This window comes from Dermacentor silvarum, chromosome 4 (genome assembly GCF_013339745.2).
Source record: "Dermacentor silvarum isolate Dsil-2018 chromosome 4, BIME_Dsil_1.4, whole genome shotgun sequence".
NCBI classification, from domain to species: domain Eukaryota; kingdom Metazoa; phylum Arthropoda; class Arachnida; order Ixodida; family Ixodidae; genus Dermacentor; species Dermacentor silvarum.
This window is the reverse complement of record NC_051157.2, coordinates 214989258-215004496: the sequence shown is the minus strand read 5'-3', so window position 1 is coordinate 215004496 and position 15239 is coordinate 214989258.

The window sequence follows — 15239 nt, the reverse complement described above, 5'->3', positions numbered from 1 at the left end:
TTTATCCCGGGTTTCACGACTGATTTCCGGCAACGAATGATGATGATGATGATGATGATGTAGTAGCGGCCAGCCCCTTTGTAACGGGTGGACACACGCAATGTCCTGGCCTGGGCGTCTAAACAAATAAATAGATAAATAAATAAAAAGAGGAGAAAATGAGAAAGAAAAGGAAAGACAGAAAGGAAGGAAATATGCACTTCGTAGGTCACTATGCAAACTAGAGTCACATCCGGCGCACACTGGTCCACCACTCAGTCAGTCGCTTTTTGGTGGCCACTACAGCGCAGGTCCGGCCGACGTTGCGTCCATTCGCGATGTGGTTTCCATCTTCTGCCTCGAGCATGTGAAAACCGAGTGCCCGAGGGAGATCTGTGTCCTCTGCCGGAGCAGTCTGCAGGCCAGCGCATCGAACGATGAGATGCTCTTGCGTCTCGGCCTCCGCCCCGCAGAGCCTGCACTTGGTGCACATACCGGTGTCTTGGAAGCGGCTGCTGTATACGAGAGTGCGCAGTGCCCCTGCCCTCGCCTCGAACAGGAGGCTGCTTCGAATGCTGTTGTCATAGAAGCACTCCGCACTGATCCCTCGTTTGTTTCCCCGGTAGAGTTCAAGGGTGGATTTCGATTCCATTTCCTTGCTCCACATGGTGGTTTCCGCTTCCTTTACGTGTCGGCGGACCTCGATCGACCACTTGGTTGCAGTGTCAGCCTCGATTTTTTCACCAAAGAAGCCATACTTCTTTTCGATGTGGTACACTCGGCCTGTCCAGTCATTTCGCATGCATGTCGCCGAGAGGTACTCGAAAACTCGGCGAGCCCATTGCGTGCGTTGTAAGAAGAGGAGACGGCCATGGTAGGCGATCTTGCTCGCAGCTTCCCGGGCCTCGAAGCTCGACCATCCCAAATCTCCCTGCACGGCCTCATTGGCTACGTGGCCATGGCATCCAAGAGCAGTGCGCCCAGCCTCCCGCTGCTGACGCTCCAGCCACTCTCGTGTTGCTGGTAAGAGGCAGGTAACTGCATTTGCAAAGGTGAGGCCGGGTACATGAACCAGTTTCCATAGATCGCGGATCATCACGAAACGGTTACAGCCCCACAAGCACCGCCGGCGGAGGATACGTTGCGCCCGAAGAGCCGCCAGCCGCAGTGCGGTCTCGTGGGAGCTGTATTTATCTGCCTCAGCACAGAGAGTGACCCCAAGGTACGTGTACTCATTACATGTAGCCACCGGCTCGCCCCCGAGAGTCAGGACAGCTGGATCAGTACACCCTCCAGCCAGACAAACGACCGCCGACTTCCTCGTACTGAAGCATAGCCCGATGCGCGAGATTTCCACCTGGCAAATGTCGAGGAGCGTCTGTAGATCCTCTCTGTTCTCTGCCATGATTACCAGGTCATCCACGAATGCCAGGCCAGGGAGGCGGTGGTTCTCATTGGCACTACTCATACTAAACCTCAGACGGAACCCGAGGCCCGAGTTTAGCAGTGCCCGCTCCATTCTTGATGTGTACAGAATGTAAAGCAAGGGCGAGAGGGGACAGCCTTGCCTCAGACCCTTAGTGACAGCCATTTCGTTCGAGACAGGGGAACCTAGTTGTACAGTCACTACATTATGTCTGTACAACATTTGTAATGTATACAAGAGCTTTGGCGGCATGCCAAGATAGGACAGGCAAGTGAAGAGTGGCGAGTGGGGGACGTTGTCATAAGCTTTCTCCACATCAAGAAAGCAGCACAGCAGCGCCCTCTTTTTTGTCCGTGCGATTTCCGCACACTGCGTAAGGACAAACAAATTGTCGTCTAGTCGCCTGCCCGGTCTAAAGCCGTTTTCCAGCTCCGTCAATAGCCCCTTTGCCTCAGTCCAGGCGCCGAGCCATTCCTTGATTACTCGAGCAAACAGGCGGTAAAACACACTGGTGACGGTAATGGGTCGGTAATCCTGGATGGTACTTGCATCTCCAACCCGTTTTATAATCAGAGTCACCTTGTCTTTATGCCAGTCTTCAGGCACAGGTTCACCATCAATTACAGCGGTGAGCAACTTGGCAAGTTGCTCCCTCGAGTTAGCGCCTATGCACTTGATCAGGCGCACTGGCATGTCATCAGGACCCGGAGCTGTACGGGCACTTATCCGTGTCAGAGCCCGGTCAACCGTGAGTCTCGAGAGTGCCCAGCAAGGTCCATCCTGACACATAGTGCCCTCAGCTGAGGATGGGGCAGGGCGGGCCGTTGTCTCATCGCACTGGCGGCAATCATCATCCATGTTCGGGGGACCGAACACCCTGGAAAAGTGGCGTGTGAGGTATTCTTGCAGCTCGGTCACTGGCTGTCTCGTCGTTGCGTCTATAAGTGGAGGTGGCGGGGGGGGGGGAAGCTCTGTCCAGGGACCGTACGTAGGTCCAGAACTTCCCTGCCGCGGACTTCCCTTCCATTCGTATAGATTGGACAAGGCGAAGGTTGTGGTCTGCAATCTTGTTCTGCACAAGTGTCTGCACCTTGTGCTTTACTTCCAGATATAGTGCCCAGGCAGTCGCACAGGCCTCGGCGTCAAGGCCCTTCGCGGTCCTACGATGCTCCCGGTTGGCTTGTCGACGTGCTCTCCATACCATTTCAACCTCTCTGTCCCACCATGGGTTGTATGGTTTGTGTGCGTCCACCTATCCCGCACCATGTGCTCGTGCATCACCGAGCGGAGGGCGTGGACAAATTCGTCATACGACTGGGCCTCTCGCCTTTTGGCGCACTGCTCAAAATCCTCGGCAACCTGTTCTACAGATCGATTTGGTAAGTGCAGGCCAGGCCTCCGCTGAGGTCGCACACAGCTTGCCTGGTGGGCAGATGCCGAGAACGACAGTCGAAGGCGATTGTGATCGCTCCCTAGGCTGAATTATCCTGCTTCATCGATATGCACCTGGGTGATACGTGCGGCCAGTTTTGCCGACACCAGCACGTAGTCTATGGTGGAGCGGCTGCCGCGGGCGCACCAGGTGAACTCGCCCTTACAGTCAGCACGAAGGTTGACGATCTCCAGGGAGAGCTCCTCCGCAGACCAGAGCAATATTTTCTCTTTATGGTCCTGGTACCCATCTGAGGGATAAATATGTCCATTGAAGTCCCCCATCAACAGCACTTCGCGCTCTGTTGCCCACCTCTTCTCATCCTGGATGATGCAGTGTATGACCCTGTCGTTGCCGTCATGTTGCCCACTCGCAACCGCGAGGTACACTACTCCAACAAGGACTGGGATGTCAAGGATGCTTCCGGATACCCACATGTGCTCGTCGCAAGAGCCCGTCATTGGCACCCATGTGGTGGTGTTCCGCCACAGCAAACCTACACCACCTCCCTTGCGGCATTCATCAGTACGGTTGCAACCCGCCCAGTGCCATTCCAAGTCAATAGGAGGTTCCTACAAGTTGCGAAGATGGGTCTCCGCTACAGCGTACAGAGTAAAGCTTTCACTTTTCAGTGCTGTATACAGTTCCCCCCACTTTGCTGCCTTCCTCGCCCCGTGGAGATTAATAAATCCCACGTTGATGGTGGAGGCCTTGCGTTTGCAGCGGTATCTGCGGCGGTGCTTCTGAAGTACTGTGGGATTCGGTACGCCAGCAGCATGGGCGGACGTACCCCTTCCCCTGCTGGCCCGTACATGTTGGGGAGTGCTAGCTGCGGACCCCAAGGGTATAATCGATGTCGTTCCCCAGTGTGGGACGGTATAAATAGGCATGGACGCCTGAAAGAGCCGCTGTGGGGGCTGCGCAGGCGTCTGTTCCCTGCTGTGTCTGTCGGTATGCGCCGCACCAACCCTGCCGTGATGCTGCTGTTGTTGTGGGCACCATGTTTGGGGTCGGGCTGGATTTGCCGGCGTCTGAGAACTCCCCATCTGCCTTTTCTTGCGTCGGTCGCCTAAAAATCTCTGTATAATTGGGCTCATCTTCTCCATAGCGAAACAGTATCTTCAGGGCTATACTGCAACCCATCACTATCCAGCTTCTCCGGGCTCCATCCTTTGGTCAAATTATTGAACCTGTGTTTGTTCTTCCGGCACCATCTCTTTAGCTGCGCGTTAGCAGTTATAATGGCCGCACGGACCTCATCACCCCTTGTAGGGACATCTGGGATCGAGCATACGGCCACCCTCTCCGTACGATCCGCCCAAGTGACGCTCAGGGCTCGGGTGACAGCGTCAGGATCACGCCGGATTGCATCTGTCAGCCCAGCATGTACAATATATCGGCGTTGTACAGGTCTGCCTTCCTTCTCATACGAGGTCAGATATCTCGTCGCCTTTTCTGTATCAGCCTTTTTGCTATACAAAAAGCCTACTGCTTTGGTAGAGTTAGCAACTTTCCTCACCGCATCAGCGATCCTGCCAACATTGCCATCACTCACCAGGATCAGTTCTCTTTCAACTTCGGGGTCAGGCCTGATCCATGTACTGCTGCCCTTGATATTCTGTTGAGAGGTGGTTAGCCTTGGGGGACGTGGCTGCTGCTTCCTGTACTTTCTCCCGTGCTGTGCCGGGCTATGCGGTTTGGAAACCGTACTCAACTGGGTACCACTGGGTGGTTGCTCTCCGTTTGGAGGTGCTTTTGGTTCCTCCACCGCCTTCGCACTAAATCTCGGCAGGGAGCTTCGCCTCTCAGCCAATTCCTCGCCCGTTGCCGGCCGCGACCTCTGGTTGTGTTCGAACTCGGTACGCTCTGTAGGTGGTGTCTTGTCTCCATGCTCTGTGTCGCCCATCGCACTGACCAACGTACACATTTCTGGAGGTTGCAGGGCGTTCGGCATTTCAGGCCGATCCTGCTTGTCAGCACATGTAGAGGATGCGTCTGTGGTGCTAAACTTTAGCTGTTCATCAGTGGGTTCTGCACTCACTTGAGATGACCCTCGTTTAGCTGTCACCAGGCTGGTATCCATGGGGCTCTGGACCTTGTCGTCAACACAGCTGATCGTTCCGCCAACGTATAGCTGATGACAATGTAGCTGGTGGATTTTAATCGCAAGCTCTTCAAGCTTGACCTCAAGGGCTTCCACTTTGTTATATAGCGCTGCGTCGCGGTTGTTTGCAAGCATACTCAGACGGGTATTGAGATCGGCTAGCTTGTCGCACAGCCTGCAAGGGCCCTCCGTCCGCCGCAGCAGCAACGTCCGCAAACGGAGTTTCATCTAAGAATACCCATCTGCCGCAAGTGTCGCACTTGATGTTGGGGCGGTCTTTGTCGTTGCCGTCCTGTGTAACCGGTCGCTTCGTCGCTCGGGGGGCCATGTCGCTTGCAGAGGACGCGCAGCCCGCGCCACCTCTCGCCGGTAATCCGAACGTGCGCCCGTGGCGATGGTGATGGCTGAGCGGCAACTAGGTCTATCTGTCGACTGTCATTACCCACCAGCACAACACAAATGTCACCACGCACTCACGGTACACAGACGACTCCGGCGATCCCTCTAACTCCTCGGATTATCTAGAGGCTCTCGACGGATCATCCAGAAGCTCTCGACGGCGCTCGCTGAGCGGCACCGGCCTGCAGTACCATTCGCGTGTTCACGTCGCTTGCTGAATGTAACGGATGTGATAGCCGCCATCTAGGAGCGGTCAAGCGAAGCACTGCATTGTGACACTAACGAGCACCGACAGGAAGCGCTTCGGTAGTCTCAGCACTAAAGCCCCTTGATTTTACTCAGTACAGCGGAGGGTCGAACGCGGTGTAACCATAGAATAAACAACCAAGCATAGCCTTGTGCATAGTTTCGTACTATATTTATAAAATAAATAATCATGCAATAAAAAAGATTGTTAATATTGTGCGACGGCAGGATTCGAACACCGAAACTCTGGAGAGAAGCCCGACGTTGAAACCATTAGCCCACGAACGAACGCCTCTACAAGACCTAATACGCCCTTATAAATTTATCAGGAGCAAGCCAGTGCATTGAGACGCTTGGTGCGTTTCGATTTGGCCACCTTCGCAAGCTGAACCCTTGTAATTCGCAGCGATTCTGCGTGTTTGCAGCGTCTTCCGCACTTCGAAAAGCATACATTGCTCGGAAATTTACGACAATGAAGGCGTATGAAGCGCCATAAAGAAAGTCACAAGATCGTCTAAAACCACAAGCACGAACATCAGACAAATCCATGTACTTCTGTGGCCTCGTATAGGAGGGTTTCGCAGGGCGGCACGCCCGAGATGGCGCCAGCGTCGAAACGACTGCTACGCCATGATTCCGGTCGTCCGGCAACCGGACGAACGTATGCGCGGGGAAAGCGAAGTACGACAGCACGGGAGTTGAGGTAAGGCTTCAGTGAAAATGGTGAGCTCTGCCTTGTTTGGTTGCAACGACCACACCAAAAAGAAGCACGGAGATCAGAACGCTTCCGATGTCGGCTGTTTCTGCATCCCAAAAGTCATCGTCAATCAATGCAAGTATACGAAAGAGCTCCCAGAGCGATGAAGAGCGGAGTGGCTCCGGCGAATCAATCGGAGACTTGGACAACTCTGCGACCCACTACCGCGTGTGCGGTAAACACTTCATGTCCGGTATGTTTTCGAGCAATATCAAAGCGGTCGGCTTTTGCTTTAAGCTGCCGTGAAACGCTATAGTTTTCGCGGCGTATTAAACATCTTTGTCTTAAACATCCGGAGACGGGCGCCCGCTAAGTCGCAGGCTGCTGCTCAAAAAACAATCGGTTATACGCATTAGCAGTAAACTAATAACTACAGTCGCCAGCCACTCGCCAGCAGGACGGCGCTCGCCAGCGCGGGTGTGTGTCTCCCTTCTTGTCTTCTTGTGTTTTTTCGCGCTGTTTCCTCTCGAGTATGTACCGACTAGCCCAAGCCTCTACGGTCTTGTAATAACTACCGACTTGGACAGTTCGATAAATCGAACTGTCACTAGTGTGGCAAATACTTTATTTTCGTTAAGTTTGCAAAACATATGCAAGATTTGACGGAGCGGTTTTTCTCTAGGTAGGTGCTGTGTAAAGCTGCGGCGTGTTACCGACTGTTTACACATCGGTAGACGAGCGCGGGCTACGTCGCTAGTTGGCTGAGAAATTAGTCCGCTAAGCATATTAGCAGTGAAATCGCTGCTGGTTGAGTTTTGCAGGACGCCCTTTGTACGCAATGGCCGAAACTGATCCGGACGACGACGCGGCGGCCGTCTCCGAGGTCCCTCACCCGTGGCTGTTCCACCCATCCACTTGTGACATAGTTGTGGGCCTCCATCGATTTGTAGGCATTTAGTTCGTCCCTGGTCACGAAACCTGTGCCGTGAACTAGGTAGTCTTTTATGTCCGTGAAATTAACTCCACACGCGGAAGAAGGTTCACGTAGCACACTGCTTCGTTGCCGTCGAAGTCATATATGTGTCGACGCCGCAAAAATGAACTTTTTGCTCATAACGAATTTTCTCCGGACCCCAGAGGTCATGCGCGTAGGAACTAAATCACATTGTTTTGCCCGTCGACGCATATACCACGGACACAGCCACTCGCCGACGCTCGCTGTCGCGAAACGGCCAAGGGAATGCCGACCTCAAACATGGCGGCAGCCGCGGACGCCGGTAGCGCCCCAAGCGGATGACGTAGAGTCCAACCCTCCTATAGGCAGTTAGCGTCGGATTAGCCTGTGGTGCCTCGTCGCCTACGGTTTCGCGGCTTCAACGTGCATCAGCAGTGCATCGCCTACTGCTTTGCTTGCGATGGCACCACCTAAGACAACTGCTGCGCTAAGTGGCGCAGAAAGGCAACAACGTCGCCGGGCGAATCTCGCTTTGCTCAGGCCAGCAGAATGCCTTAGAGCGTTCGTGGCGCACGGTGCGAACTCTTCCACTAGCATTCCTGCAGCTGTGCGCGTCGCAGCTGGCCTGGCTGCCGTAGCCGCAACGGAGCCGGACCAGAATGCTCGCACCTTCGCGGAAGCCACTCGCCAGCAGGACGACGCTCGCCAACAGGACGCCGTGTGCCACGCAAACCTGAAACATGGTCGCCGGCCCGCCAATCGTGTGCCTGTCGATGCAGTGGACCGTATGTTCACGAAGCTTGCAAGAGCTTCTGTGAAGACACGTTTCACTTTCGTGTTCTGCTGACTCCTATGAAAGAGGGATCAACCATTAAATTTGTGTGTGTGTGTGTGTGTGTGTGTGTGTGTGTGTGGGGGGGGGGTGGGTGGGTGGGTGGGTGTGGGCGTGTGGATTCCTTCTGTCATCCCATCCTTACTTCTTGCTATTCTAGCTATGAGGGTTATATTACTCTTGACGGTGTGTTTGAGTTTGTCTATTGCCGTCTTTACTCTGTTATTTTCTTGTATATGCATGCCTGACGATGCCCTGTCTGACAATCGTCAGGTGAAGGGGGGGGGGGGGTGCACGGCTGGACTGGGTGCGCGGTGGTCTTATATGCAGGTATTCCGATTTGTTTGAGGCGCAGGTCATACCTGCGTGAAGCGCAGGTATGACCATCCCATGTTTCCATGTGAAGCGCAAGGAGCAAGTTGTTGAGGCTACCTGGAGGTGGGTTGAGACTTCACATGTTTCCATGTGAAGCGCAAGGAGCAAGTTGTTGAGGCTACCTGGAGGTGGGTTGAGCAATAAGAATATATCTTGGGCAGATATCCCTTGCCTGAATACGTACATAGATGTTGGTAGGAGCCTCCGTTCCTCTGTGTATTGTTCGAGGCGACTGAGTATGACTATTTTAAACATTTTGCCCATACAGGATGTTAGTGATATTGGTCGCAGCTGATCAAGGCTTCTCCGCTTTCCTGGTTTCGGTAAGAGTACGGCCTGGGCCAGTGTCTATTCTGTGGGTAGCTTTCCGCCTGCGGTGTCCATATTTCTTGATTGAAGTGGTCCGTGATGGCTTGTAATGTGTCAGTGCTAAGGTTCCATATCATGTCGTTTGTAATGCCGTCCAATCCGGGTGCTGTATTCCTTTTGAAGCTTTGCATACACATCTGTGAAGGTGATGGGTGCGTCCAGCTCGTGGTTGGCTGTTCTTTTGTATTCTTGACTTGGTATTGAATTTCCGTTTCACTTGCGTTCTCTTGTGTACCGTTGTTTCAGCTCTTGTATTAACTGATCATGGTCCCCTTGAAATTCCCCTGCTAACCGTTGGAGGGTAGTGGTTGTTTCAGCTCTTGTGGTTGAGGGGTCCAAAAGACTCCGTAGGATGTTCCATGTCTTTTTTCGTGGATACTGTGCCTCTTAGGGAGTTACAGAATGTGCGCCAATTGTTATGGTAGAGTTCTTTCGCGTATGCGTTCGCTTCCTTTGTGATTTCCGCTATTCGGAGTCTCAGTTTTCTGTTTAGTTTCTGTCGGCGCCACCTCTTGGTGAGGCCCCGACAAGCCTCCCAAGGGTGTGTCAAGTGGTTGTCGATGACAGGGGTGTCCCGCCATAGTCTGATTTATATTTTTGTTTTCATCATAGAGGCCCTTAATCTAGTGAGTCCAGTCAGCTATGGTTTCTGGTTAGGGCCAATTGCCTACTTGTTGCTCTCGATACTTAGTCCGGTTTGTGATTTTGGCTTTTCCGAGGGGGCGTCGTAGTTGAGCTGTTTATAGGTTGTTTCCACTATATTGTGATCGCTGCGCCGGGTGTCATCCAACACGTTCGAGCGCATGGCCCTGGCATTGTTGGTGATGGTAAGGTCGGGTGTGGTGTCCCTGTTTACGTTGTTTTCCATACGGGTTGGCCTTCCCGTTGTCGTGAGGAGTATGCAGTCATATCGCTGCATCGCCTCTAATAGTATCGCCTCTGTATCACCTCTAGTATCGCCTCTAGTAGTAATCAACACTATCCCGAGCTGCTCGAGCTGCCGAGCCTCCACCAGTATGGTGGCGCCATCTAGTAAAGGTGCCTACAAACTCAGCGTGCCCGACATGAAAGTTGCCATTGTAAGGCTTGATCGGGCTCAGCAGACTGCTGTGCAGAGAGCATTACAAGTCGCAGCTCGCCGTCGACGCCGGGATGACCGTTCAGATAGTCCTCCTCAAAACAAGGCGAACAGACTGCCACGAAGACGCTGTTGTGCGTGGTGCCCAAATTGGAGGTACTCGTGAGTCGCTCCAGCAGATTACGCTGCGACTGTGCTGCGTGTGCCGCGCAGGCCTCTGACTTCTTTTGTAATTCATATTTTTGCCAACTTTCGAAGTTGGCAAAAATATAAACATGAAGCTGTCCAATACAATACTAAATGACGTTTCTTAGGTCGCTCCTCAACATGGGTTTAAAATTCAGCATTTAACAAGTTAGGCAAATTAATCTCGATTAAAATTAGACCGTTGCTGAAAAAAACATTTCTGAGGAGCGCAAGGAGACTTTCAAGAACACATAGTTTTCACCGGCGTCATAGCAGCTGCTATCTTTGGGTAAAGAAAGCGCAGCGAAAGCTTAGGCGTCTTCCTAATCCACTTATCGCCAAACGCTTCCCGAGTACCCAGAGGAAGCTAGCCACACTACCCGAAGATGGCGCCCGTCACAGGAAAACTAACAGGATTTACTAGCATGTCACTAATACTTGATATTTTTAGGCACGTAATTGGTCCAAGTTATCTGGGCCTAACCGTGTATATATATATATATATATATATATATATATATATCGTCACGGCAAACGGTAAAACTGAAAATATATTTACAAAATACATACAGCGAGCTGTATCACTGCCAAGATGGCGGAAAGACAATCTCTTGAATCGTCGTCTTCTCCCGAATGGTCAACGTCATCTTTGTCCCATTGCGCGCAGTCTCGTAACATTAACCTCCGACCCGAAAAGCGCCGACCCGGCGCCTAAGACAGGGTACGGTGGGCGCGAGGTATGGTTTGAGGCCGGCCACGTGCACGACGTCTGAGGAAGGAGAAGACGTGGTAGGGTCGAGCGAGGCTATTTTGTAAGTGACATCTGCCAAATGTCGCAGGACGCGGTAGGGGCCAAAGTATTTCCAAAGTAGTTTTTCAGAAAGGCCAACGCGCCGAGATGGGGTCCAGACAAGGAAAAGATCACCCGCACTGAAGCGGGCGTCCCGGTGGTGGACGTCGTACAACACCTTCTGCAATGACTGCGACGCAGAGAGGCGAAGACGGGCAATGTGACGTGCCTTTTCTGCTGTAGCAATGGCGTGGCGGTCGTATTCAGTAGGCAGTGCGGCAGGGGTCGAAATAAGTGTGTCAAAAGGGAGCGTTGGGTCTCGCCCGTACAGATGATAGAAGGGAGAGTAGCCGGCGGTGTCATGGCGTGAGGAGTTATAGGCAAAGGTGACAAAAGTTAGCGCAGTGTCACAGTCATAGTGATCAGACGAAAGACACATAGAGAGCATATCAGCACACACAGTGATAGTGCGATTGAGACGTTCAGTAAGACCGTTCGTTTGATGGTGGTACGCCGTCGTAGGTTTGTGTTTGGTGGCACAGTCTTCAATGACTTTAGATAAGAAGTAGCGACCCTGGTCGGTGAGAAGCTGACGAGCAGTGCCATGATGTAAAATTACGTCTTGCATCAAGGAGTCGGCGACGTCTGTAGCGCAACTGGTCGGGACAGGTCTTGTGATAGCGTAACGGGTCGCATAATCCGTAGCAACGGCAATCCATTTATTGCCAGCGGTGGAGAGAGGGAAGGGGCCGAGAAGGTCGAGGACAACACGAAAAAATGGCTCGGCGGGTATGTCAATAGGCTGGAGGAGCCCAGCTGGAGGAAGAGATGGCCTTTTTCGGCGTTGGCACGACGCGCAGGCAGCGACATAACGTTGAAAAGAACGGTGGAGATCGGGCCAGAAAGAGCGCCGCCGTACATGGTCATACGTTCTGAATACACCAAGGTGGCCGGCTGTTGGCACATCATGTAGTTGCTCGAGTACGGTCGCCCGAAGGTGTGCGGGAACGACGAGTAGTAGTTGCTGTCCCTCGGGGTGCATGTTACGGCGATATAAATACAAACAGGCGAAGTGATCGGTCCGACGAGCCAGACTACAGGCCGTTGATGAGATCATTTAGAGACGTGCCCCCCGCCGTTGCTCGTCACCAATGTGGCTGAAAGCGGAGAGAGAGAAAAGGCCAGGCGGTGTATCCTCCGAGGTAGCTTCGGGGGCATCAACGGGGTGCCGAGACAAGCAGTCGGCATCCTGGTGTAGTCGGCCAGACTTGTACACCATAGTGTACGTGACTTCCTGGAGACGTAGAGCCCAGCGACCTAGACGCCCAGTGGGGTCCTTTAGGCTCGAAAGCTAGCGCAGAGCGTGGCAGTCAGTGGTAACAGTAAAAGGCCGTCCGTATAAGTAGGGGCGAAATTTGCTAACTGCCCAAACAAGAGCGAGGCAATCGCGCTCGGTAAAGGGATAATTGAGCTCGGCAGGGGAAAGACGCCGGCTGGCGTACACAATAACTCGGTCACGACCACGTTGGCATTGGGCTAAAGGAGCACCAATGCCATACCCACTCGCGTCAGTGCGTACTTCAGTTTGAGCATTGGTATCAAAGTGGGCGAGAATCGGCGGGGTAGTGAGTAGCGTGATAAGGTGTGAAAAACCTGTGGCTTGAGCGAAACCCCATGAAAACGGAGCGTCTTTCCTGAAAATATCTGTTAGTAGACGGGCTATGTCTGAAAAATTTCTGACAAATCGGCGGAAATACGAGCACAAGCCCACAAAGCTTCGAACATCCTTGGCACAGTTGGTACGGGGAACTCGATGACAGCACGAACCTTGGCGGGGTTGGGACGGGACGGATGCCAGTTGAATCCACGAGATGCCCGAGGATGGTAATTTTGCGGCGACCGAAGTGGCATTTCGAAGAATTAAGTTGTAGCCCAGCCGCACGAAACACTGACAGGATGGATGAAAGACGTGTGAGGTGTGAGGCAAATGTCGGGGAGAACACGATCACGTCGTCCAGGTAGCACAGCCAAAAGACCATTTAAAGCTATGCAACAGCGTGTCCATCATTCGCTAGAATGTGGCCGGGGCATTGCACAAGCCAAATGGCATAACTTTGAACTGATAGAGGCCGTCAGCTGTAACAAATGCTGTCTTTTCACGGTCCCTGTCGTCCACGGCGATCTGCCAGTAACCAGAGCGCAGGTCGATGGATGAAAAATACGTCGCGCCGTGAAGGCAATCCAGAGCGTCATCAATTCGTGGAAGAGGATATAGATCCTTCTTGGTGATCTTATTGAGATGCCTATAATCAATGCAAAATCGCCAACTGTTGTCTTTCTTTTTAACTAAGACAACAGGAGAAGCCCATGGACTCGCGGACGGCTCAATAATGCCTTTTGAAACCATCTTGTCAACCTCTTGTTGTATAACTTGGCGCTCGGATGGTGACACGCGATAAGGTCGCCGGTGAATCGCGAGGCGCATCTCCAGTATGTATGCTATGTTTGACGAGAGAGGTGTCACCTAATGAACGGCCGTCAGAGTCGAAGATGTCGGAATCTTCGACGAGCAAATGACGGAGGTCGTCTGCTTGGGAGGGCAGACAGTCCGGGGCAATCATCTTTGTGATAGCGCTCTGTACCGACGGAGGCGTAGGCGCGTCGGCGGACAAAATTGCGGACGTGGTATCAGGTGACAGTGATGAAATCTGGCACTCATCTGATGGTGACAGGGTGGCTAAAACTTTGCCTTGGGGAAGAACTTGAGGACAGAGACCGAAGTTCAAGAGGGGCAGGCAAGTCTGGTTGGTCGCAACAGTCACAACAGTGGGGGGAAAGGAAATGTTGTGCGGCAAAAGGTTACTGGTAGACGGAGAAACCCCATAGTCACCATCCGGTACACTGGGGCAAGGTACAGCCACAATACAAGTGAGTGCTTGGGGCGGCAAACGAACAAACTCGGCACAAAGAGCTGGCTCTGAACTACGTCGGGAACGCCTAGTGAAGAGAGGAAGTCATGTTCAACGACACCAGCCGAGCAGGCAATTACAGAGGAGTGGTCAGTCAAGAAATCGAGTCCAAGGATTACGTCATGAGGCCAGTGGCGAAGAACATGAAACACTGAAGTGTGGCGGCCAGGGACGCTCACGCGTGCGGTGCACATTCCAAGCACGGACGGAGTTTCGCCGTCAGCGACACGCACAGCGCGGGACTCTGGAGGTGTTAGCACTTTGTGTAAGCGTTCACGGAGATCAGCGTTCATGATACAATTATGTGCACCGGTGTCGATAAGGGCAGTAGCGGGTAGGCCATCCACTTCTACGGCAAGTTGGTTCTCGTGCTTGGGCAAGGTTAAAAGAGGCTTTGCAGGTCGTGGGTCCAATGCAGCGTCACCTCCGGGAGCTGCATTGCTGTTTTCCTGGGAAGTGCGGCCAGAGGGGTGCGGCGATGAATAGCGGCGGGGCAGAGGGGACCGGGAACGACGATTGTGCGGAGAAGGTGAACGGTTGGAGCTGCAGGTTGGTACAGGAGCGTGTCGGAGCGGTGAGTTGTTACGAGGGGGAAACTGCAGGGGCCGATTGTCGTCGCGGCGAATGTGAAAAAATGAGCGAGGGGGAGGAAGTTTGGCGATACCGGCAGTGACGGGAAATATGTCCAACGCCGTGGCAATGAAAACATATAGGCTTATCGTCCTGGGTTCTCCCCAGGGCCGGATCACGATAGCGGTGCAGCGTTGCTGTATTTCTGTAAGGCAGTGTTGCAACAGGCTGCAGTCCTGCGTGAGCCAGCTCTTCGCTCACGACGGCTTGGATTAAAGAGACTGTCGGTCGGGAATCGTCGGAAGGGCGTGTGGACTAGGAAGGTGGCGACGCCGCCTCAATTTCACGACGCACGATGCGAACAAGGCTATCGGTGGTCGGTTGCTGATTGGACAGCTGAACGTCCGCGCAGGACGATATAGCGGCTGTGTTTGGAAGCCGCATAAATTGTTGGGCGATGCGGCGACTCTTCAGATTTTCAATACGCCGGCATTCCTTGATAATGTCTTCAACAGTCGAGCATTCCTTAAAGACCAGCAAGTTAAAAGCATCATCAGCAATTCCTTTCAGGACGTGACTTATGTTGTCCGCCTCGGTCATGGTGGCATCAACTCGGTGGCAAAGGCCGATAACGTCAAATATGTACGACACGTACTACTACGTGGGAGAGTGGGCGCGACAGGAGAGATCTTTCGAAGCGGCGCTCTGGCGGCCAATAGACCGATGTCACCGAGCATACTGCGCATGCGCAAGCTCGACGGCGACTGACCGGCCACCATCTTAGTTGTAGTTCTCGGAGCGCTTGTGCCGCTGCGGTTTCCAGGACTCTCCG